This window comes from Hylobates moloch, unplaced genomic scaffold (genome assembly GCF_009828535.3).
Source record: "Hylobates moloch isolate HMO894 unplaced genomic scaffold, HMol_V3 SCAFFOLD_18, whole genome shotgun sequence".
Lineage (NCBI taxonomy): Eukaryota > Metazoa > Chordata > Mammalia > Primates > Hylobatidae > Hylobates > Hylobates moloch.
The window spans coordinates 74,923,032-74,949,372 of NW_026652293.1; the positions used below are offsets into that span (position 1 = coordinate 74,923,032).

Genomic DNA, 26,341 nt, shown 5'->3' on the forward strand with positions numbered 1-26,341 from the left:
TTGGCAGAGATAGACCTTCACTAGTTAGTCTATGCTATAATTCTGAATGGGCCAGCTGGTAATGAATCTGGGCAGGCAGAGCTTGCATTCAGGTTCTCTAGATGTCTGGGTCACTGCCTTTTCTCTGAATTAGGGTAGAACAGCTGGCTATGCTCTGCTATCCAGACCACCAGCTAAGCCCTGCTATGAGGCTGAGCTTCTGTATGGGCACTAAAGTCATTTCTGATCTGGATGGGCTACAGAGTATATTCTCCAGCTGGAATATACTGCTATCTGGACTCATCAGTTGGACAAAGTTGCAGGAGGGACTCTAAAGTTAAGTGGATTGTGATGAATGGACCAAGTGCTACGCTCAGTATATTATATTCCTGATTGTGGCAAAACTAATACCTGCTTTTTGTCAAAATCTGCTGTAGTGATTGTCTTTCTCACTATGTGGGGTCTAGGGGATAGGCTTTGGGGCTGTGTGAAACATTAAGCTTCAGTTTATGGCAGATCTAGTGTCTACTTGTTGTGGAAATTCACCACCAGTGGGTGGGGAAAGGGTTTTCTCATTCCCTGAGGAGCTCCTAGGGGTAGGGTCAAAGGCTGGACATGGAGGCTGGCTATCCAGGGATTCAAGCCTAGTAGTCCTTCCCACCTCTTCTGGGAGTGACCAGCTTGACTTTGTGGGTGACCTATGCTATTACCTGATATCTCTCATCAAGTACTGCTGGCAGGTACACTAAGCTTTCATCAAGATCTACCCACTGGTCTCTGTGGGCTCTGCCCTCTTGCTTTGTTTCGACGTGACACCAGGTGATCTGGCTGTGCCATATCCTCCTGTTTCCCGTTTCCTGTGAGGTGGGAGTGGAGTAGGCTTCCTGGGAAGTGTCAGAGAAGTTACATGTCTACCTCCTCACCTCTCTTTTTTGACTGTAGAAACCGTGAGCCCTGGGGAATCCTGTGTGGTGCTGTGCCAACTTGGGGAAGAGGGAAGGATGACATGGTCAAAGCAAGACTGTTTCTTTTAGCTTTCAATGGGGAATTTTATTTAGTTCCATGGAAATGAAGAAAAGCATTGACTCAGGCTTATTCCTACATTGTGGAGTTTCACCAACATATTTTTTTCTGTGGATAGTTGCTAGTTGATCTTTCTGTTGGAGGGAGTGAAGACTGGGGCCAACTTGCTGTTGTCACTCCACTAATTTTACTTTCAAGAAACAGCACAGTGAACTGCTTGTGGGCTCAGGCTGCAAAATAAGATTGCTTGGATTCTGCCACTTATTGGATGTATGCTCTTAGCAAGTTATTTAGCCATGTGCTTCAGGTTCCTTGTCTGTAAAATGGGGATTATATTCATAGCTGCTTCATAGGGTTATTATTAATAATTAAGTTAAATGACATACTATAGGTAAAGTACTTAATATATAGAAGATAGATAGCAGTAAATGAGTCTTTGCTATTGTTAGTATATTGTTGCATTTTTAACACCTGTATTTACATGCCTCAAATATTTTGGAGAAACAAGGTAAATATATAAACATTCAACAAAAACTGTAAGTTATGTGTAACAGAGAGGCAGAGAGACAGAAATAGGGAGAAATAAGACAGAAAGAGAGAAGGCAAATGTTAGATGGAAACTTTCTAGAATAAAATTTGAGAAATTGTTCTAGCTCAGTCTCATAACTCAAAACCCTAAAGCGGTATTTCCCAAATTTAAGCATGGATCAAAATCACTTGTAAAAACATACATTGCTGGGTGCCAAGGATGTACTTGTAACAAGTTTTCAAGAGATGTTGCTGCTGCTGATCCCTGGGCCACACTTTTGAACCGGGGCCCTAAAGTATCATCTAAAATAAATCCTGCTTAGTACATGTTCATCTGTCAAATTTACCTGCCTTTAATAGTTCATTTTTGAACATTAAAAGGATCATGATAAATACACCCTAATGAAAAAAATATATAAATTTTGTAATTTATTTTCTTTGTGGTGGCTTAAAAAATAATTTTAAATAATATTTTTAAATTTTGAAAATGTTTTCTCCTGGACATCAGTTTTTATTTATTTTAATGATATTCATTGTTTCTATAATCAGAAAATGTTTGCTTTTAACCGTGTTGAAAAAAGCCCTCATAATGAAAAAAGAAAATCACTCATAATCGTACTGAGACCTAACTGCCATTTATATTTCATTCTTGTTCCTTCTTATATTCCATCTGCCTATCTAACAATCTGATAAAATTGTATTATGCTGTTATTAAGGTTTATATTCTGCTTTTTGCACTCAATGGTATGTTAGTGTCCTTAAATGTTCTTTCATAGCATAGTTCTAAATTTTTGCATAATATTCTAATATGTGGACATATTATCATCTCCTTTATCCCAAAAAACTTTCAAGAAGCCACTCATTTTACAATGGAATAAAGTGATTAAACTTTTTTTCATTTTATCCAGTTTCCCTAGACATTATAAATGGAAACAAACAAAAAAAATGCTTTTAGCAAGGTTTAAAGTAATGTAATAATTCACATTAATCTAGTCCAGAAGATAATCTAACCCAGGAAAATATAATTAGTTACCTCAATAACAATTCTGAAGACAGCAGCTTGAAAATACCATACCAGGTACATAGTGGGCATTCAGTGAATGAATCCTAACAAATACAATATCAATGATTTGTTTCTCTCTATTCTGAATGCTGTAATAAATAACAATAGATAAGTAAGAACTCTAGCTACTTTGTGTGCTCTTGGAAGTACTTTGATAACTCTCACAAATTTATTTTAACTTCTATTAGTTTAATTTTATGTTATTAAATCCCATTAAAAGAAGCAGTTTAGCTAGTTATTTCCACTTTCATTTGCCAAAGAAGAAAAATTCAGACACTGATATTCATTTTTAAATATCTCCTTGGAACAATTTACTATAACAATATAAGGTCATGCCACTACTTTCCTTAGTCTCATTTAATTTCCACCTCATCAAAAGTGAAATCTTATGTTCAAATGATAGAATAAGAGCCTCATAAATGATATCAAACTCCAGGGAACCAAGAGGCATTAATTTTCAAATCCTTAACAGGTAATTCCAGAAATCAATTTGAACTACACTTTTCTGTTTTTATTGAATTTAATCAAGAGAAGCAAATTTTAAGGAGAATCCATAAACATGTTTATAACCTAAACTTCACAAAACAAAATTTAAAATGCTATTATATAGCATCAGCCAATCTGTACTTTCACAGCAGTTTACATGCATATGAAAGAATTGCTTTCCTGATCAAGAAGTAAATATTAAAAAATGTTAACATTCAAAATATTTGAATGTCATATCCTTAACAAATATGTTTTAACTCAAATACAGAAATAGAGATATATTATCTCTAACTAGAGAAAGTATTAAACTTGAAATTTTCACGCTGGGCTTTTATATCATTGAATAAGCTCTTAAAAGGAATTTGCACCTAGGCTGGGTGCGGTGGCTCATGCCTGTAAGTAGTCCTAGCACTTTGGGAGGCCGAGGTGGGAGGACTGCTTGAGGCCAAGAATTCAAGACTACCCTGGCCAACATACTGAGACCTCATCTCATTTTTTTTTTTTTTTTTTTTGTATAAAAAAATTTTAAAGAGGAAAAAAAAAGGAATTTACCTTTAGGAACCTATGACCCTAGAGGTAAAAAATGTAAATGTGCAAAAATTATCCAAAAATTAAAATTATTCACATTATTTTTTATTTATTTACCATGACAATTTTTTTAAAAACAAAATCATGGTCAAGTCTCAAAAATAACACTTTTTATGTGTACAGTTCTCAAAATCTACAAAGCTGAAAGTCCTAGTACAATTATTCCTTACATGAAAAATACGCAAACTGGGACTCAAAGACATTTGGCTATCAAGCTGTCCAAGGTGAACCAAACAGTAGGAGACAGTCTGGGTATTTAATTTAGGTCTAGAAATCCAAAATCTCTCTGTCTGTTTTATAGATGCAGACTTTTCCCTTTTTCATTTTCTTTTTGATTTCTTCATTTTCTACTTAATTTTCACTATAGTTATTGTTATTATTATCAGTTTTTGTTAACTTTCCGTGGTGGTCTATTAGTGTAGAAACTAAGGTTGAACACTGCCTTCATCTGTGGAGATATGGCATTCCTGGCCCTGTAGGCCTTTCCTATGATTCTAGATGTGCTGTTATCTTGAGCTCCTAGTGATGTTCCCAAAGGAAGCAGGTCACCCAGTAGATCTGGAGTAATCTCATCTGGTGACTTATCAAATTTCTGGATAATGACTACACTCTGGAATCATACCAGAAACTCTAGACTACAAATGGCTTAGGGGCATTTCTCTAAAATCCTTATAACAGACTTATCACTTCACTTCCTACATCTATTTGCATGTTCCTTAGGGCTCTGTCTTAGGATTTTCTCTTCTCACTCTGTACCCCTTTCCTGAGGGACTTTAATTTACCCCCAAGGCACCCCGCGCTATACATACCAGTAACCTGCAAACGTACATCACCAGCCCAGAGCATCCTGCTGAGGGCCAGACCCGCACTGAGTGAGCTTCCTTGCCATGGCACAGAAAAGCAGGACCTCGAAAGAGTCCACCACAATCCCTAAGTTGAGGAGAAAGAGTTGGGATTTTAGAAAGGCTAGAGTTGGTAGGGCAGAAAACCAGAGAGAGAAAAATCCTCATAGAGAAGCGGTGAAGATCTTCAGGTATCCTTGTGCTAATTGGCACACAACTGTGAGGAGCTACCTGTCACCTGGGGCACACCTGCCTGGAAGGAGCAGATGGAATAATCGCCAGCCCACACACAAGGCCAGAAAGAGTTGGCGTTCCACTCAGAATGGACACATATCTTGTAATACATGAGAAGTAGAGTAATTAGAAAGGTACTGTCTGGAAAATAAAACAGAAAACAATTAGCCCTAGACTCATGGCTGCTTTGGTCTCTCCTTGAAGAAAAAAAAAAATCATAAAAAGCTAGCCTCAAATTCGGGCACAGTGTCCTGCGAACAGCCACTGCACTCCAGCCTGGGCAACATGGTGAGACCCTGTCTCTTTAAAAAAAAAAAAAGCCTCGAAAAACCCAAATTGTTCACCAATAAGTAGTAACTATCCCTCATAACAAAACGAAGGAATATTTTTTAAAATATGATAATATCCAGCACAGAATAAAATCAAATTCGCAACCTCTGGCATCTAGTAATATCCACCAGACATGCCAAGAAACAGGAAACTGATCCACAGTGAGAAAAATAATTAAGCAATTGAAGTCAACTCAGAAATGACACAGATTAGTAGGCACAGATATTAAAACAAATACTGTAACTATACTGTAACTATATTCTATATGTTTGAGAAGCTAAGTATGCTACAGAGAGATTTTAAAGGATATAAAAAAAGACACACATCTAAATTCTAGAAATGATAAATACACTGAATGGGATTAATAGCACATTAGACACAACATGTGAGAAGATTAATGAACTCCATGAAAAGACAAATAAAAAACAGTAGACTGAGCAGAATGTCAGTGACAACACAAAAAATCTAATATATATGTCCTTGCAGTCTCTGAAGGAGAGGAAGAGACAGGAAAAATATAATGGCCAAAAGCATCAAAATTTGAGACAGATAGAATAAAGTAATTTTACAATGGTAAAGGGGTAAATTCATCAAGAGGACAGAACTAAACTTTTATGCACCTAATGACCTAATAAGAGCTTCAAAAAACATAAAGCAAAAGCTAACAGAACTTGAAGAGAAATTCTAAAGTCTTCAATTATTTAGTGATTTTGAAACCCCTTTCTCATTAGTGGATAGAACAAGTAAATAACATTTCAATATGTACATAGAAGAATTAAAAAATACTATGAACCAGCTTCACTGAAGTGACATTTATGGAGCACTCCACTAAATAAATAGAACTCCTTTATTTAAGAGCACATAGACCATTTACCAAAATGGATCTATTCTAGGCTTTCAAACAAGTCTCAATTAAGTTAAAAGAATTTCAGAAAGCCAGGAGCAGTGACTCACATCTGTAATCCCAGCGCTTTGGGAGGCCGGAGTGGGCGGATCACTTGAGGCCAGGAGTTCGAGACCAGCCTGGCTAACATGGTGAAGCCCCATCTCTACTAAAAATACACAATTAGCTGAGTGTGGTGGCATGCACCTGTAATCCCAACCACTTGGGAGATTGAGGCATGAGAATCGTTTAAACCCAGGAAGGGGAGGTTGCAGTGAGCCAAGATCTTGCCACTGCACTCCAGCCTGGTTGATAGAGCAAGACTCTGTCTCAAAAAAGAAAAGAAGAGAAGAGAAGAGAAGGGCTTTAAGTGATAAATGTATATTTAAAAAATGTAAAATGGAAAAAGAACAAATTAAACTCAAGTAGACAAGGGAATAGAAATAATAAAGAGCAGAATTCAATAAAAGAGAAAACAGAAAACAAAACCATGCCCACAAAAATCAGTGAATCAGAAGTCTGATTCTTTGAAGATGTTGATAAAATGGATCGACTTTTAGCGATACAGATAAGGGGGAAAAAAAGAGAAGATACAAATTCCAAATATCTCTACGAGAAACAGGACATCACAGCAGATCCTACACAAAATAAAAAATAATAAGGGGATGTTATGAACAAATTTATGATAACAAATTTATCAGTGTAGATAAAATGAACAAATTTTTGTAAGAAAAAAGTTACTGAAGCTCCTTTTCCAATTACCATGGCATGAGGAGCCATGAGCAGTAAAGTCTCTCAGGACACCCTGTATGAGGTGGTGCAGGAAGGCCCTGCATGGGGACCAGTGCAAGTGCCCCAAGTTTTCGGAGACTGGAGTTGCAGATAAGTTTGATGAACTATGACCTCCAGGACAGATGCTTCTCAGGCACCATCAGGCTTAAGTCCACTCCTTGCTCTAAGTTCTCTGTGTGTGTCCTGGGGAAACTGCAGCACTGTAACGAGGCCAAGGCTGTGGATATCCCACACATGGACATCGAGGTGCTGAAAAAACTCAACCAGAATAAGAAACTGGTCAAGAAGCTGGCCAAGAAGTAGGATGCCCTTTTGGCATCAGAGTCTCTGATCAAGCAGATCCCATAAGTCCTTGGCCCAGGCCTACATAAGGCTGGCACGTTCCCTTCCCTGCTGATACACAATGAAAATGAAGTGGATGAGGTGAAGTCCACAATCAAGTTCCAGATGACGAAGGTGCTGTGTCTGGCTGTGGCTGTTGACCGTGTAAATGTTACAGACAATAGACTTGTGTATAACATTCACCTGACTGTCAACTTCCTGGTGTCATTACTCAAAAACTGGCACAATGTCTAGGCTTTATATATCAAGCGCACCATGGGCAAGCCCCCAGTGCCTGTATTAAGACACATTCGAATAAATTCTACTGCCACCAGTCAAAAAAGAAAAATTACTAAAGCGCACGCAAAAAAGATAGATAACCCAAATACCCTTATATCAATTAAAGTAAATGAATTTTTAGTTAAAAACCTTCCCACAGTAAAAACTCCAGGTTTAGATGGCATCATTAGTGAGTTCTGTCAAACATTTGAGAAATAAATAATGCCAATTCTATTCAAGATACCCACAAAATAAAAATGAAAAAAGCTTCCCAATTCATTCTATGAGGTCAGCATTATATTGCTACAAGAAGCAAAGACTTATATTTTTTGTCCTACTGTTTTATGATACACTATTGAAGAAACCATGTGTCTACATTCATTTATTTAGCAGATATGTATTTAATGTCTTCTCTGTGCAAAGAGGAATATGGGGGTCTGCAAAGATCAGGACCTCAACAGGGAAGATAATTTTTCAATTTCCTCTTCAAATTATTCATAAAAATTGCAAAAGGTCTCTGTCTACCTCAGCTTGCCTTTGATTGAAAGATTTACCATCAGTTACACAGTTTTCTTATTTTCCCATGCCTAACTAAAGTGATCTCAATGGCACTAAAGCATGTTTTTGTTTTAGGAAATTCTGATTATTTTTACTGGACCAGTAATGAAAATGATTTCTGCAGCAACCTAGATGATTCATTCCTTTTCAAGGAGTTGTATTTAGATTGGTGCAAAAGTGATTGCAGGTTTTGCCATAAAGAATAATGGTAACAAATTACCATTACCATTTACTATTAATAAATTACCATTTGTAATTGGTAATTTATTGCCATTACTTTTAGTGGCAAAACCCGCACTTGCTTTTCTGGTAAGAAATTCAGCATTGGATATGCACTAGTTTATTTTCTACCTTTAGTCTCTTTCACTAAATTGAGTTCCAGGATCCTGCCTAGATCCATAATGCCTGGCAGACATGTTCAATAAATATTTGTCAAATGAGTGATGAATAAGTGAATAAATTAAAAAACAGCAAAGGCTAATAAATCAATAATTTTTGTGTTTTACAACTCTGATTATTATTTTTTTTTACTACTTATAAACTTCCATTGATTCCCATAACAGAAACATATTGATTTGCAAAATTAGACATGCAAAATGTAAAACACTCTGAGCCCATATTAGCACACAAAAAGAATATAATATGTGGTACAGAGGGCATCTTTTTTAAAACAGCAAGACTGAGAATGGAAATTAAGTTTGAATGAAAATGTTAACTGAGCACAGAGCCCTACTCTACTCCCCATCTTATAAAAAATTCTTATAAATGAAGAACAGATGCAGTATTATAATAATAATTTTATAATGAATGTTGACAACTAAAAGGAGTACCACCTATGGACAAGAAGTTTTAAAGATTTAGTGGAAATTAGATTGACCAAGGAGGTCAGAGTCCTCAGACACACATAGGAAAATTCAAACTGCTATAATGTAAGTAGAGCTCTAAGTCTAGAGGCAACAGAGAGACAGAAATGGAAAGAGCTCTGGAATGACTGGCACAATGATGAGCTGGGAAACTGTATATGGAGCTGATGGGCCAGTCATCCCTTTCCTCCTACCCCTTCCTTCTGCCCTCTCTGTTGAGCAGCACAAAACAGACATGTTTTAACTCACGAATTCAAATGAATAGGGCAATTTCCTTAGAGAGTGGGAACTCCCAGAAGGGCACTACTAGCACATGAATGCCTCACATCTCAGCAGCATACTCAGTCTCTCCTGTGAAACCTGGAGACGAACCCCTGTGGTCAACCCTCATCCAGAGACATGCAAATAGGAATACGCAAACATAGAGGTGGGCAGGTAACTAAACATCTCCAAAAATTTGAGAAAAGCCAAAATCACGAAAGAGGTACTGAACCCAGCAGTAAAAACAAACTCTGGAGAAAATAAAGCCAACAGAGGACACAGGTGAACCCTTGAAAATAAGAGTCAAGTTCTCAAGAGAAGGAGAGAAATTGCCCTGGTGAAACATCAGAAGAGATTATTATGAAAAGGTTACCCGTTAGAGATCTTAGGAATTATAAACCTCAGTGGATGGGCTGAATATCAAATGGATACAACTTGAAAGTAAATTTATGTTCTTGATTGAATCAAAGGAATTTTTCCAGAATGCAAGGCAAAAAGGACAAAGTCCTGTTAAAATAATTGGGAGGCCATTAGACTGAGGCAATTCCACTGCCTGCATCAGCAAACTGAAACTCAGCTCATTGTAAACAGTAAACAACAACAGCAACAACAATAACAACAACAAAACACTTAAGCTTATTCAGTCAGAAATGGCCAACCTCTAACAAGGGACTTTTGCTGGAATAATTCAACTAAACCTACTGCTCTACTGTAACCAACCAAATATTTTCTTTGCCTTGCTCCCGTATTCACCCTATAAAAGCCTTCTCCTTCATTCCCCTTCATCAGAGCCCTGAACCACCTGCATTCTGGAACTGCCCAATTCGTGAACCAATAAAGCAGCCTCATTGTCTGGGGTGACATACAAGGTTCACTGTCTCACAGCCACGGAGATCAAAGACCTGGACACAAAGAGTAAGGTTAGGAGCAAAAATTTAATAGGCAAAAGAAAGAAAATAGCTCTCTGCTATAGAGAGGGGTCCCAGAAAAATGAGTTGCCAATCTGCAGTGAAATGCAGGGTTTTCATAGATGAGCTAGTGAAGAGGTGGTGTCTGATCTACATAGGGCATGAAAAACCAGTTAGGACCAGGGGTGGCATCTGCATCGGGTGTGAATCTCTGGCAGCCCCTACCCCAATCTCTTATTAGGCAGGCGGATTCTCTGCCTGAGCTTCTCCATGTTGCCCATTTCTTACTGTACATGTGCTAACAACAAAGGGAAGGTTGAACATGCCTGGCCCCTAGGTAGCCCTTTTCCATTGGTGTAGCTGCAGGCTTCCTCCCATGCAAGCTTCCAGCTTCCTTATTTGTGTTTGCAGCTCCATCTTTCAGGATGCTCTTTGTTAGAAGAGAATTAATTTCTTGGGTTGCTTTTTGTAGAAAGGAATCTCTGCCAAGGACTCTTTTGCCCTCACTATCTGCCTAAAATAATTTCTTTCTATCTCCTGTGTCACCACTGTTTGCTCAAATAAACTCTTTCATATTTAATGTGCCTCAGTTTCTCTTTCAATAGTCCTAACAAGTGTGGGTATAAAGGATAAAACTCAAGACAACCAGAGAATCAATCCAGAAAACCAGCATCCATCAGATCAAAGTTCCTCAATGAAAGAACATTGAGAATGTAGGACTATCAATATTCAAAGAAATATAGAAAGGAAAACTTTAATAGTGAAAAATATATGTCTTCCAAGCAAGTACATCTTTTTTGCCATGAGTTTGGAAACAATTCAAAATATTGAGAACTGTAATGGGTGGAGTTTGGGGAAATAGGCATTGGGTTAAAAATGCTAACTGGCAGAGCTTGCTTACATGGCAATTTGGCAGTTTTTATCAGAATTTTAAATGTACATATTTTGACTCAAATTCTACTTCCAATACTTAATTTTACAGAAGTGTTTACACATGTGCATAAAGATTTAACAAGGATGGTCACTGCAGCATTATTTGTGAAAAAAAAAAAACGGGAAAATTTATCTATCAATAGAGGATTCCTAAAATACAGTGATTCTATGGAATATTGTGAAGCCACTAAAATATGCATATGTTTATAAATAAAGATTCAATGGAATCACATAAAACTATTGACAGTGGTTATCTATCAGGAAGAGAGAGGCTTTGTGAGGTCAGAGAAGTTGCCATGTAAAAGATGTTCATGGTTTGCTCTGCATTTTTCTGTATAATTTGGATATTTTACATTAGTCCTGAATCTCAACTGTCTCTTATAGCAATGAGAAAGAGAGCTGTCTATTCTTGGACTATTCTATCTCAAGGCAAGTTATTTACCCATAGTTCAATTTTCCTAAGACACAGCTGAGCACTAACAACCACCACCCCGGGTGGTCTGCATTTACTTAAAGTTCTTCAAATTATTAACCAGAGGTAGATAATATCCCAAGTTTCACAAATTACAGGGGACAACGGGAGAATGACAGAACTGCAGAACACAGAGAATACCCAGAGATGATCTACTTCCACCCGCCATTTTATGTTTTTCTGGATAAGAAAACTTCTGGGAGCAGAACACTGGTGACTCAGTTGTGTATTATTTTCTTCACCAATGATTGATTAACTGACACACCAACAAACAAAAAGAGCCATCAAGTTTGCAAAAGACAAATGGCACAGAAGAGGCACTCTCGGTCTCCAGTGATAGTCTGTTACTTGAAGTCAAGCACACCCAGGACTAGGGTGGAAGAGACCCTTGGGAAGTAAATGAACTTATTTAGTCCCTTGCTTTCTACATGCAGCCACTGGTGGCATTAGGCAAGAGAAGAAAAATGTGTTTCATCCCATTTAAAATACTCTGTGGGCATCTAACACTTGTTATGATGCACTGTGCTAACACTGACAATTCAGAAATGTGGTCTCATTCTTAAGAGAGTCTCTGCCCTTAAGGACCTTGTGGGTGAGGGGTGAGGGGTGAGGGGTGAGGGGTGAGAGAGATGCAGAGAGACAGAGATGCAGAGAGAATAGATGTGCCATGCTAATAGTACAGAGGGCTGAGCCAGGGGCCAGGAGAGGGGGCATTAATGGCTGTGTTTGTGACCCATTTCACAGAAGAGTTCCACTTGAGTAGACCAGTTCTAGTGTCTCCCACCCTTCCTTCCATGCACACCTCATTCCTGCAGTAGAGAATTAGGGATTCCCTCTGTACTCACTATAAAGCAAAATAAGCTATTTTGAATTTTAGTGAATGCACAAGAACACCCTGTCAATGTCAATAGGAAGAGTCAATACTTAACAGCTAAAAATTACACTTTCATGTTCTCTATCCCCCTCCCTTATATTATAGATAAAGGTGAAAAAAATGACAAAATGCCAACTGGTCTTTGGCAAGCTGAGGGCTATTTTGGCCATCTGTATTCTGCACTCTGTTTTTAACAAGCTGAAAAGGCTTTGACTCTTGCAATATATCAAAATAAGTCCAAGTTCTTTCAACTTTCTGTGATAGATTTATTCTGAAGTCTGTCAATTATGATTGTTTTATGTTTTTTTTCTAAATTACCTGTTTTCTGTTCACTGCAAAGGTTGGTATTTCATCCAGTTAAGGGGCAAAAACACTGTCTGACAAAACCCAACAATCTTTATTTTGAGCTCATTAAAAAGCAAAGACAAAGTTAGGATTGACTTCGGGTGTAACTGGCAAGTAATGAAGAAGCAAAATTTATCTTTAGTAGCACTAGTGTTCAGTTTCTCCTTATTTTAGAAGGAACACACACACGCACACACTTTTATGAGTGCACTGAGAGAGGCTTAGAGTTAGGGTGAGACAGAACATTTAAACCATCTAATCTAGCTTTGCTGTCAGTACAGAGACCTGACCTTCTGCACTCCTGACTGATGAGATCTTCCTTCTCTGCTTGGATGCTACGAGCTACCAAAAGGTCACTACTTAACAAGACAGCACTAATTTTTAGAAAGTTCCTATTAACATGGGAAGACGTGATGAACAGAAGCATAGTGAATCATCAAGACTAAACACCTTTCCCCATCACGTCTGCCCTAACTCCTTTCTCCATCCCTTATCCTCCTCCTTCTTTCAATCTCTCTCTCTCTGGACCTCCTTTATTTATCCCTTCACCACTTTCCAAACCCACCACTGCTCTTGTTCTCTTTGAAATCTCCGAAAGCTCCCTGACACCCAAACCTCCTCTTGATTCAATGCCCAATCCAGGGCAGGCTTGCATGGGGCTTTCCCTGTAGAAGAAATGATCCCTCTGCTCTGATTACAAGGGGGCTACAGAAATACAAATGATGACATCCTGAGGCAATAGATAATGAAATGCAATCTTATAATATAGAGTGACCTCAGTGGTAGAAGAAAGAAAGGAAGAAGATAAACATTTTAGTTTTTTGCCTGCTTTTTTTAAAAGTTTTTTTTTATTATTATACTTTAAGTTCTGGGGTACATGTGCAGAACGTGCAGGTTTGTTCATACGTATATATGTGTCATGGTGGTTTGTTGCACCCATCAATGCATCATCTACATTAGGTATTTCTCCTAATGCTATCCTTCCCCCCACCCCCTCCTACCCACCACCCTGACAGGCCCTGGTGTGTGATGTTCCCCTCCCTGTGTCCATGTGTTCTCATTGAAGATGTAGAGAACCTTACATCACTGAAGGAATAAAAATGTAGCCTGCGGCTCCTGTATATTCCTAAATTTCCCTTCTCTTCATCCTTATTTTTAAAATTTATCTGTTTCTTCAAAGAGTCAGGTAAAAGCCCATCATAAGCCATGCCCATAGCACAGCTATTTCCACACACCAGCAGGATGATCTCTAAAAGCCCTGCTTTGTGGAGCCAAGTAGAGCGTAAGAATGTCTCATGGATAGGAAGAATCAATATCATGAAAATGGCCATACTGTCCAAGGCAATTTATAGATTCAATGCCATCCCCATCAAGCTACCAATGACTTTCTTCATAGAATTGGAAAAAACTACTTTAAAGTTCATATGGAACCAAAAAAGAGCCCGCATTGCCAAGTCAATCCTAAGCCAAAAGAACAAAGCTGGAGGCATCATGCTACCTGACTTCAAACTATACTACAAGGCTACAGTAACCAAAACAGCATGGTACAGTTACCAAAACAGAGATATAGACCAATGGAACAGAACAGAGCCCTCAGAAATAATACCACACATCTACAACCATCTGATCTTTGACAAACCTGACAAAAACAAGAAATGGGGAAAGGATTCCCTATTTAATAAATAGTGCTGGGAAAACTGGCTAGCCATATGTAGAAAGCTGAAACTGGATCCTTTCCTTACACCTTATACAAAAATTAATTCAAGATGGATTAAAGACTTAAATGTTAGACCTAAAACCATAAAAATCCTAGAAGAAAACCTAGACAATACCATTCAGGCCACAGGCATGGGCAAGGACTTCATGTCTAAAACACCAAAAGCAATGGCAACAAAAGCCAAAATTGACAAATGGGATCTAATTAAACTAAAGAGCTTCTGCACAGCAAAAGAAACTACCCTCAGAGTGAACAGGCAACCTACAGAATGGGAGAAAATTTTTGCAATCTACTCATCTGTCAAAGTGCTAATATCCAGAATCTACAAAGAACTCAAACAAATTTACAAGAAAAAGCAAACAACCCGATCAAAAAGTGGGCAAAGGACAGTTTTTGATGAACAGACTTCTCAAAGAAGACATTTTTGCAGCCAACAGACACGTGAAAAAATGCTCATCATCACTGGCCATCAGAGAATTGCAAAACAAAACCACAATGAGATACCATCTCACACCAGTTAAAATGGCAATCATTAAAAAGTCAGGAAACAACAGGTGCTGGAGAGGATGTGAAGAAACAGGAACACTTTTACACTGTTGGTGGGACTGTAAACTAGTTCAACCATTGTGGAAGACAGTGTGGCGATTCCTCAGGGATCTAGAACTATAAATACCATTTGACCCAGCCATCCCATTACTGGGTATATACCCAAAGGATTTTAAATCATGCTGCTGTAAAGACACATGCTCATGTATGTTTACTGTGGCACTATTCACAATAGCAAAGACTTGGAACCAACCCAAATGTCCATCAATGATAGACTGGATTAAGAAAACGTGGCACATATACACCATGGAATACTATGCAGCCATAAAAAAGGATGAGTTCATGTCCTTCGTAGGGACATGGATGAAACTGGAAACCATCATTCTCAGCAAACTATCGCAAGGACAGAAAACCAAACACCGCACGTTCTCACTCAGAGGTGGGAATTGAACAATGAGAACACTTGGACACAAGAAGGGGAACATCACACACCAGGGCCTGTTGTGGGGTGGGGGGAGGTGAGAGGGATAGCATTAGGATATATATATATATATAATAGGAGATATAATGTAAATGATGAGTTAATGTGTGCAGCACACCAACATGCACATGTATACATATGTAACAAACCTGCACGTTGTGCACATGTACCCTAGAATTTAAAGTATAATAAAAACAAAAACAAAGAATGTCTGAACAAAGCACCACATTGAGCCACAAAGTTTTCTCCAGTCACTGTTCATACAGCCATCACTATCTACAAGGAGAGTGCAGGTTTACTAGGGTCACAAGGTGAAAGAAAGGTCTGTGGAGTTGCTGTCAGGCTGTTCATACATCTTCCTCTCTTTCAGTCATTGATAGCAATTGCTCGTCAATTCTCTGTGCGCCTGTACCACTACATTATTATGCCCTCAAAAGCAACACAAACCACCTGAACTCCTAAAACACAAAATAAGTTATTAGAAGATCACAGAACCAGGAAAAGCAAAAGGGTAGGCATGGTTTACATATGCGTTCTTCCTCTTTCCTGGGAGAAATGCTTTTTTAGTTCCTCCATTGATCAGAGAGGCTGACATTTTCCTTCATCACCAAGGTTTTCTTGTGGCTCAGAAAATAATATTCCTAAATGAAGCCCTCAGAAGCAAACATTTTTCTTTGACCTTCACCTGACCGCCTATCTCTCAATACCATTCTCCCCCAGGGCTAGTCATAGAAACCAGAACACTAAAGAAACCAGAACGTAAAGGCAGCCATGAAACCTAAAAATATTACTATAATGTTCGCCTTTGCCTTTCTGTGTAAAAACTGGCCATAAAAAAATTATGTGGGTCTTAAGACCCCTTTCCAGAGACAGCCCTGCCCCACACCCAGAAGGAAGAGATGCTGCACAGACAGGCCAAGAAGAATCTAGACAGACAAGCCTTGCTGGGTTTCCTCACTCCATCTATTAGCATTAGATCTTACCCTTTTTGTCTAATTATATTTCTACATGCTGTTCATACTTTGTTAAGCACAAAAATGGACAGTTTACAGCATATCCTTGAGTCTTCATTCTGAGGGGCTCCCGTGTTGACACAATAAATTTGTATGTCTTTCTCTAATTAATGTGCGTTTTGCGAGTTGATTTTTTTCAGTAAAGCTTCAGGGGTCAAGGGCCTTGGCCCCTACAGTTTTACACACAGGGACAGCAATCACCAGCACCTATTTCTCTGTGGCTTTACAGTTTACAAACCCATTTTGCACACCTGGCTGTCATTCCCTGCTCTCATCTATCCTAACCCTCTCTCTTTGTCAATATCCCTGAGCTGCCTAACCATCCAGCCTGTCCCCACCAAGCACATTCTAGCCTTTCCCTCAGAGTCTGCGGGTAGTGGAAACAGGCTAGAGGTTTGTTTAGGGCTGCATCTGGAGAGAATGGTGCTATTCTGGCAGCTATACCTTGGATGCCACTGTGGAGTCAGTCAACCGTGCTGTCTGCCTCATTAAAGGCCCCCCATTCTTCTCAGGCATACCCAAAGAGCTGTGCTATCCAGTTTTCTTTAGAAAGGTCTGAGCAGCACTGACGGCTCTGCAAGGGCATCAAATTGGGATTTTGTAACTGCTTGCCTCCCAGAGGAGAGTTTAATTCTTTAATAGTAAACACAGCTTCTTCCAACAAAAGCCTCTGAGGATGGATGCCATGCCACTCAGTCTAAGCAATACGATTTCATATTCTAGATAGAGACATGACCCTGGTCCCAGTACAACCTCACGGAGGAAGGTTGATATCCCAAACATGTACAGCTCATGGGGGAAAAAGCAGGTAAATAAATAAATAAAACAACAAACTTAACAAAAAATACAAACAACTAAATTTAAAAATGAGCAAAGGAGTTCAATGGACATTTCTCCAAAGAAAATATACAAATGATTAATAAGCACATGAAAAGATGTTCAACATCACTATAGAAAAATGCAAATCTAAACCACAATTAGATACTTCACGCTCATTAGGACAGCCAGCATCCAAAAAATGGAAAACAACAAATATTAGTCAGAAGGTGGAGAAATCGGAACCCTACACATAGTTGGTGGGAATGTAGAATGTTGCAACCACTGTGAAAAATAGTGTGGTGGTTTCTCAAAAAATTTAAGACAAGATCACCTTATGATCCAGTAATTCCACTTCTAGGTATACATCAAAAAGACTGGAAAGCAGGGACTCAGAGAAATGTACAACAATGTTCATAGCAGCATTATTCACAACAGCCAAAATGTAGAAACAACTCAAATTAGGAGATGAATGGATCAACAAAATGTGATAAGTACATAGGACAAAATACTATTCTGCCTTAAAAGAGAAGGAAATTCTAACACATGCCACAACAATAAGTGAACCTTGAAAACATTATGCTAAGTGAAATAATCCTGACACAAAAGGATAATGTATGATTTCCACTTACATGAGGTATTTGGTGTAGCCAAATTCAAAGAGACAAAAGTAGAACAGTGATTACCAGGGGCTAGGGAAAAAGGAGGAACGGGGAGCAATTGCTTAATGGGTACAGAATTTCAGGTCTGCAGGATGAAAAGAGTTCTGTGGATGGATGGTGGCAGTGACAGCACAACAATATGAATGTACTTAATACTACTGAACTGTACACTTAAAATGGTTAAAATGGTAAATTTTATGTTATACATATTTTACCACAATAAAAAATAATTAAAAGAAACCATCCAGGCATGGTGGCTTGCACCTGTAGTCCCAGCACTTTGGTAGGCTGAGGCAGGTCAATAACTTGAGGCCAAGTGTTCAAGATCAGCCTGGCCAACATGGCAAAACCCTGTCTCTACAAAAAAATACAAAAATCAGCTGGGTGTGTTGGTGCATGCCTGTAATCCCAGCTACTCAAGAGACTGAGGCATGAGAATCACTCGAACCTGGGAGGTGAAGGTTGCAGTGAGCAGAGATCACACCACTGCACTCCAATCTGGGTGAGAGAGCAAGACTCTCTCAAAAATAAAAATAAAAAAATAAAAAATAAATTAAAAAAGAGAGAAGAAAAAAGGAAAACAACCAACAACTGGAAGGTTTGGACTTTATCAGCTTTTCTTTCCTAGTTAGGTCTCTCCCTAAATAATCCAAAGCCTTTCTCTGAGACCCTGGTTCCCTCTCTTCTCATTCCTAAGTCTTTCACACTTCAGAACTTTTCCTCCACATTCCAATGAGCAAAACTTACCAATTTTAGATGGTACTTCTGCTTCTCCTGCCTAGGAAGTAACTAGCTAAATATATCTTTCCAGCAGTGGCAGACATGGAGTAACTAGGCTTCCACTCGACTTAAATATAACAGGGACTTTGCCATTCTGCGTATGGTGTTCACTGAGGTCACCCACATTCAGAGACTTGCATTCCCAGGTAAAATCTATGTTCTTAGCTATAATCTACTCAGCTACCCTTCAGATGGCTGCCATGCTAGAGGACACCAGGGCCTTGGTTGTCCACTCCTTACCCTCTTGGGCTATTCTTCTCTGCATGTACCTGGTTTCACCCCGCCTAACATCAAAGGTTTGTGCAAATAAAGCCATGTGTATAAGTTTGGGAATGGGGGCACCACCAGCCATTGCTAACACATCAGATGCTAAGGAAGAGGGGAAAAACTGTGTTCCAAGAACCATAACAATGTGCAACTCTTCACATGAACCTTGAGCACAATAGCATCCAGGAAAAGTTTTATGGGCATACAATCAACAGTAGTTACAGCAGGGCTCTCTTCATTGCTTTGTTTTTGTTTACTACATTTACAAAAAAAAAAACAAAACTGAGTTTTACACTGTCTTAGATCAAACAGAAACACATGCAGTTTCACATTTTTTGCAGTGGCTATTTCTTTTTCTGACAGGTTGACCTCTTTTATCAGTTATGTTACTTCCCCTAAGTTCAGGGAGAGTATACGTCCCAATCCACTTTTTACTGTCCTCCCAATGTATTTATGCAAAAAGTTATGTTCAAAGGCTGAGACACTTTACTTATGGCCCCAAGCATCTGCTTTTATTCTACGGCCCAGTTTACCTTTTACAGCCCCAGCTTTTCATCAGTTCTCAACAAAACCCACACAAATGGATCCACACTAACATATTAACGGGTATTAATAAGCTTATACAAAATACTTCATTTATTATCTGTGGCTATTGCTTCTTGGCCTTTAGCCTAAGAACAAGTGTGTTGTCTGTGGCTTTCATGAGGACACTTTAGAATGCCAGGGCATTTGGGGGTTCTATGGCAAACCAATGGGATGACATTTCTAGGCAAACTATGAAAGAGAGCTAACACTTATGGAAACTCTTCACTTTTCATAATATGGTGAGAGTGAAATTATAATATGAAGGTTAGATAACACATGAGACAACTACAAAATTTCTCACTTACAGTGGGAAGCTCCTGGGAGTAACGATGTGCTCTTTTCTGCCTTTGGAGTATTTCAGTGGAAAGGTTATTCCCTTCAACAACACTGCATAGCTACTGTCTTACTTTATGGCACTACAAGGTGTTCCAGGCACATCTCATACCATCACTGCTGCAGCCCTAGAAAGAGTCTTCCCTCTAAGGATTCCTGTGTTTTCTGTAATGGAAAATATTATTTAGAAACCAAGATGGAAGTACTAAGAATGCTCAATGTTATTTGGGGTGTTGCTTCTCCCAGACCCTCTCAAAGAACAAAGCTAGGAAATAAACGCACACATGCATGCATTTATTTTGACATTTATCTATCTATGTATATTAATATCCATGAGTTCCAGACAACCTACAAAATGGAAGAAAACTTTTGTAATCTATCCATCTGACAAAGGGCTAATATCCAGAGTCTACAAGAAACTTACATTTGCAAGAAAGAAGAGAAAAAAAAAAACCAACTCCATTAAAAAGTGGGCAAAGGACATGAAGAGACACTTCTCAAAAGAAGACATTCATGTGGCCAAACATGAAAATAAGCTCAACATCACTGATCATTAGAGAAATGCAAATCAAAACCACAATGAGAAATCATCTCATGTTAGAATGGCGATTATTAAAAAGTCAAGAAACAACAGATGCTGGTGAGGTTGCATGGAAAAAGGAACACTTTTACACTGTTGATGGGAATATAAATTAGTTCAGCCATTGTGGAAGACAGTGTGACAATTCCTCAAAGATCTAGAACCAGAAATACCATTTGACCCAGCGATCTCATTACTCGGTATATACTCAAAGGAATATAAATCATCCTATTATAAAGATACATGCATGCGTATGTTCACTGCAGCACTATTCACAATAGCAAAGACATGGAATCAACCCAAATGCCCATCAGCGATAGACTGGATAAAGAAAATGTAGCACATATACCCCATGGAATTCTATGCAGCCATAAAAAGGAACAAGATCATGTCCTTTGGAGGGACATGAATGGAGCTTGAGGCCACTATCCTTGGCAAACTAACTCAGGAAAAGAAAACCAAACACCGCATGTTCTCACTTATAAGTGGGAGCTGAACGATACATGGACACAGGGAGGGAAAGAACACACACTAGGGCCTGTATGTGGTTGGGGGTGGGGAGAGGGGGAAGGAGACAGGAATAGCTAAAGGATGCTGAGCTTAATACCTAGGTGATGGTTGATCTGTGCAGCAAACCATCACGGCACACATTTACCTATGTAACAAACCTGCACGTCCTGGACATGTACCCTGGAACTTAAAATAAAGTTGAAGAACTTAAAAACCATGGGTTCCCACCATCTCAAATTCCAATCCACATCCAAAGTTCATTTTTCACTTCCCCTTTTCATTTTTGTAAAAATTCTCTTCACTGATAGTAAGAAACCTGGCTCCCAGTATATTTAATATTTGTATATATTTGTTTATTTCCCCTATAGATAATCAATCTTCCAACCTGCTAGACTATTGCCTCCCTCAAACAGCTTCCCCACTTAACTCCAAACCCACCGGTGCCTCCAACAAGTATCAGGGGAGGAAAATAGGAAGGGTGCCTAAACTTTTCAGATCTATTGCTCTGGCTGCTGGCAGAGAACAGACTTGAGGAGGACGGGAGTAGAATCCAGAAGAACAGTTAGGAGTCCACCTATTCACCAGTTCAGAAAAGAGACAAATGACTTCAGATAAAAGTAAGTGACAGAATCCAAAACTGTCTTGGAGTTAGAACTGGAGAGGTAGCCGACGCACTGGCTGTTTGGGGTGGGTGTGAGGGAAAGGAGAAATGGTAGGTGATTCCCAGGGTTTGACTCAGGCAACTGATAAGAGACTTTGACAGCAAAAAACAAAAAACAAAAAAAAACCAAAAAACAAACAAACAAACAAAAAAACCTGAACATAGAAGAGGTTTGGAATGAGGTGAAAGTTATCGAGGGTTGTATTTTGGAATTTTTATGTGAGATTCCTGTTAATACCCAACGAGCCATGACAAGTAAGTAGGTGAAGATTGACATCATTGGCTGCATCGAACATGGCATTTGATATTGTGGGACTAAAAGAGATCATCAAGGGAAAGAATGGAGAGACACATGAAAAGCCAGCTTGAGGCCAAGCCCTACAGCACTGTGTCAGAGAGAGGAGGTCAGAGGAGGGTGTGCCAAGAACAGAAAGACAGGAGAGGCTGTGAGGTGGGAATGTAATTAGGTGACAGCCGTGGCCTGGAAGCTAAGAAAATACATTGTTTCAAGCAGGAGGGAACATTTAACTCTGCCCCAAGTTGCTAAGCTGTCAAGTCAAGAAAGAGAAGTGCCTAATAGACTTGGCTTCAAGGAGATTGTAGGAAGAGCTTGATAAAAGCAATTTTATTGGTGTGGTAAGGACGGCTGGAGAAGCACTGAACAATGAATGGAAAATGTCTTTCTGGCAACAGGCGGAGGGGTGGGGGGACTAATTATCAGGAGAAACCTTCCTGATTGAAAACGTATAAAACAGTTAAGACATTTATTACATTAGTATTTTATATTAAAAATAGGTATAAAGCACCCTCAGGAAAATGAGAGCTTTAATTATATATGTTTCATCAAAATAAATATTGATGGTTATTAATTATATCCAAAAAGGCTTTACGTCTCTTCTGTTAAATGTCTTCAAGGACTGATATGTTTTTAGCAAAATATTTGCAGGTGTAAAAATCATTTCTCTTAGACTTAAAGTGATAGCTTTCAGGACAGAATTAGCTTCTTCCTTGAATTTTGATTTGTGGTAAAAACAAATGTCAGCTGTCTACCAAATGTAGATCTAGTACATCATTCTCCTGCACTTTCCCTTTCTCTCACGCTTAGCAGCTGCTGAAATGGAATCAGCGATTCTATCTCAGCTCTGAGTCCCACGTTTTTTATCTTGAATTTTTTTCATCTCTCATTAGTAAGCGCTTCTCATTTTTTAAAATTTATTTTTGCTTTTATAATTATTCTTAATTGACACAATGAATGTACATTTTTATGGGAAACTGTGATATTTTGATACACGTATACAAAGTGTAACGATGACATCTCAAATTGTTTCCTTTATTAATTCAATTTATTTTTAACTTTCAAGACTTTAGTATATTTAAGAAGTTTGTCTATGTCCTCATTTTTATATCAAAGCCCCTTTTCTCTTTTTCCTTGTTTTTCGTTTACTTTTTTTCCTTCTTTTACTTTTTCTGGGGGGAGTGGCATCTTCTGCTTGGACCATGCTTTATTTTTAGAAATATCTTTCTCCCTCATTTTCTGTTAAATTTTTTCTTTTCTTTGCAGTAGCAGAAGCTTCTGCCTAAGCTTTTGTCTAATTTTATCTTGAAATGAAAGCTGGCTGTGTCAATTTTTATAAATACAAAATCTGCAGACTACTTTCCCCTTCGTCCTAGCATTTTGGGCATCCTTAGAAGGGCAAAATCTCACCAAGACTAGAAAAATCAAGATTCTTTAATTTGAAGATGAGGCCGCATTCAGGCTTTGCATGATCTTAAGCATATGACACAAAAATCTTTTCCTTTCAAGCACAGCTCTGGACTGGCAGGACTTTGGAAAAGACCCACTGCATTTTCCTGAGGTTTCTTCCATGTGCTCTTTTTGTTTGCTTGTTTGTTAAAATACAAGGAAACTGGTGTATGTACTTCCTGGAAGGTAAAAATCCAAGCACTTGGCTTCCACTGTCACATCAAGCTGCCTGACACAGAGCCCCAACACGAGAGCACTTGCATTTGCTAGTGGAATCCACTGCGAAACCCAGCTGACTTCAGCAACGGCTATTTCCTGAGCCACTGCAGCTGTGGACTTTAAGATTCCACTTTGCAATTTGCAGAATTTGTGTTTGTGTTTCTTGTTATCTTTATAATCTTCTCAGGATCACCAGAGTCTTTCCACAATATTCCAACCAGTTCCAGTGACTGATTGGTAACCAGATGATTTTCCTGGCTCTGAGTTAGAAGAAAACGCACCATTAAATTACATTCTCTCCTCCTATACATACTGGGTAACAAAGGAGAAAGAAACTACAGGTGGCTGGGAGTTTCCATGTGTTGCTGGCTACAGCCACTTCCCCTCACAGGGATCCAGACTGGATCCCAGCTTTTCCACTTCCTGAGTTCTGAGTGGCTGGCAAAAGATGTATTCTCTCTGTTTTGGCAAAAATTTTAGAATGGTATTTATAGTCACATCAAATTTCGTGTCCAAAAATTTCTGCTTCCTCCAACACCAGAACATTAAAGAATTGTATCCACTGGCTAAATCCAATTCCTTGGTCTTCCTTTGGGATATGCCTTTCAAGTGAATTAACACTGCCACAATGATGCTTCGTCTTATTCATTTACACTTCAGCATGGTCTCCAGGATTTCTGCCTCGGATACAAATAATCTAAGCAAACCGTGGCAAGCGTTTTGTGAAATGTGATATGATCTCATTTGTTTGGATAGCCAGTTCTCTTGGTGTGATTTGGTTACCACCTATTTCTCCTTAACATCTTTTTTCTTCTTAAAAGAATTTCCAGGATGAAAATAAAAAGTGTGAATTACCTTTTGATGAAGCAGTACTCTCTCTCTGGAAATCTACCTTGAAGATATACCTTCACTAAAAGAAACAACACATGCAAAAAATTGTTCATATGGGATTCTTGCTAGCAGTAAAATATTGGGAAATAAATATTCATCAGTAGGACACATGGCTAATTCTGAGTCAGAGGAAGGAAAAGTACCAGGTGAGCCTGAGATATTCTTTTGTGCCAAAAAGCAAGGAAGCTATCAACAACCACTGGAACATGTCAAAAGGATCCAAGAATCAGTTTAAAGAATGAGTTTAAAATCACCGACCAAGTTCGGGACACTTTGAGTAGCAAAAGGAATACTTAATGACTATAAGTCACTATAAACAGTAAATAAATTAAAAATCTATAAGTCCAGTGACAATCAAAAAACAAAGGGAAGAAAAGAAAAATGAAAATTTTTCATTACTCAGTATCATTATTACACCAATTCCTTATCCTAAAATGTTGGGGAAAAGCTGAGTGTTGGGAGGGAAACTGAGGCAGGGCTTGCATAATGTCCTCTGGAATGTGTCTAGACTTGCTGGCTCCTTCTAGGCTCCTAGATCGATTGTATTCCCATTATCTCAAGTACATGTGCCTCATAAATGCTAAACTCACAGCTATAGATCATGCACCTCCCCTTTCCACCTCCACATTCTCACCACCTGTTTCTTTGTGGGATTACCAATAAATAGCACAGAGCTCGGGGCCTTCGCAGCCTCCACGATCGCGATGGCTCCCTAGTCCCACTTCTCTCTCTCAAACTGTCTTTTTCTCAATCCTCTGACTCCGCTGGACTTTGTCACCCCCACGACCTAGTATTGGGTCTGATCACCCCAACACTAAAAATCAAAAATTAAAGGGAAAGAAGTAAGCATTTACTCTAACTTTTCAGGAGAAATTGTGCTTTATTCCCAGATGATGAGGGAAAGCTTTTTAAAATAAATGCAGAAGAAATGCTAGAATCAGAAAATGATGGTCAACGAGGTATTTGCATGGTGCCAAATATTACTGTATTAGTTTGCCAAAGCTGCTGTAGTGAAATGCCATACACTGAGTGGCTGAAGTAACAGAAATGTAGTGTCTCCTGGTTCTGGAATGCAGAAGTTCAGAGACCAAAGCATTGACCAGGTTGCTTCCTCCTGAGAGCTGAGGGAGGGATCCATTCCAGGACCCTCTCCTCGGCTTGTAGGTAGCCATCTTCCCCCTACATGCGTCTGTCTCTGTGTCCAAGTTTCCCTATTTTATAAGAACACCAGTCATATTGGATTAGGGCTCACCCTAACCACTTTATTTTAACTTTATCTCTGCAAAGATCCTATTTCCAAATAAGGTCTCATTCTGAGGTCCTTGGGGGTAGAACTTCAACATATCTTTTTGAAAGGGGACACATGTCAGCCCAAAATAATTACCTTAGAGGTGACTTGCTCAAGTTAAAGGAAAACAGGATACGTTTGCATATAAATATTAGGTGATCACAAGCTTAATTAAGTGATCCATGTGAGCATCAGTAACAGTGGGACAACCTGACCTCGTGTACCTCCTGATGTGACACACTGAGGAGTACATAGCATCACCTACACAGTCTGCTGGCCACACAGCAAACCTGAACCCAGTCCAGTCTGAAGGCCTTCCTTCAGTTTACAGGAAGGAGAAACAAGGCAAATGTGTCCCAAGCATCACAAAGTCATATTCAGACAAATTCAGAATACAAAGCACTCTACAACACATCTGAGCTGCAGAAGTCAACACCATAAAAACAAATGTATCAGAACTTCTCTAGAACAGGCTAAAAAAACAGATCGCTAAGTAACAATACATGGCTCTTGAGTGTACTCTGGTTAGGGAAAAAAGGGGCTTTATAGTAGAATTTCGAGACAATTGAGATTTGAATATAGACTGAATATTAGGGAGGTAGTGGGACCATGTGCTTCTTGATGTACAGGTATTATACAATGTTTTATAGACATGGTCCCTATTTTTAGGGGAAGTAGACGAAGTA

The 26,341-nt window shown here is 38.9% G+C and overlaps 1 protein-coding gene and 1 pseudogene across 2 annotated transcripts in view; one reads left to right on the forward strand and one right to left on the reverse strand.

The window, feature by feature from the left end:
- PLD5 (phospholipase D family member 5) overlaps nt 1-26,341 on the reverse strand; it is a 451,018-nt gene that overhangs the window by 297,991 nt on the left and 126,686 nt on the right. The gene's annotated exons all lie outside the window — the stretch shown is intronic.
- Nucleotides 6,735-7,567, forward strand: LOC116457941 (large ribosomal subunit protein uL1-like; annotated as a pseudogene).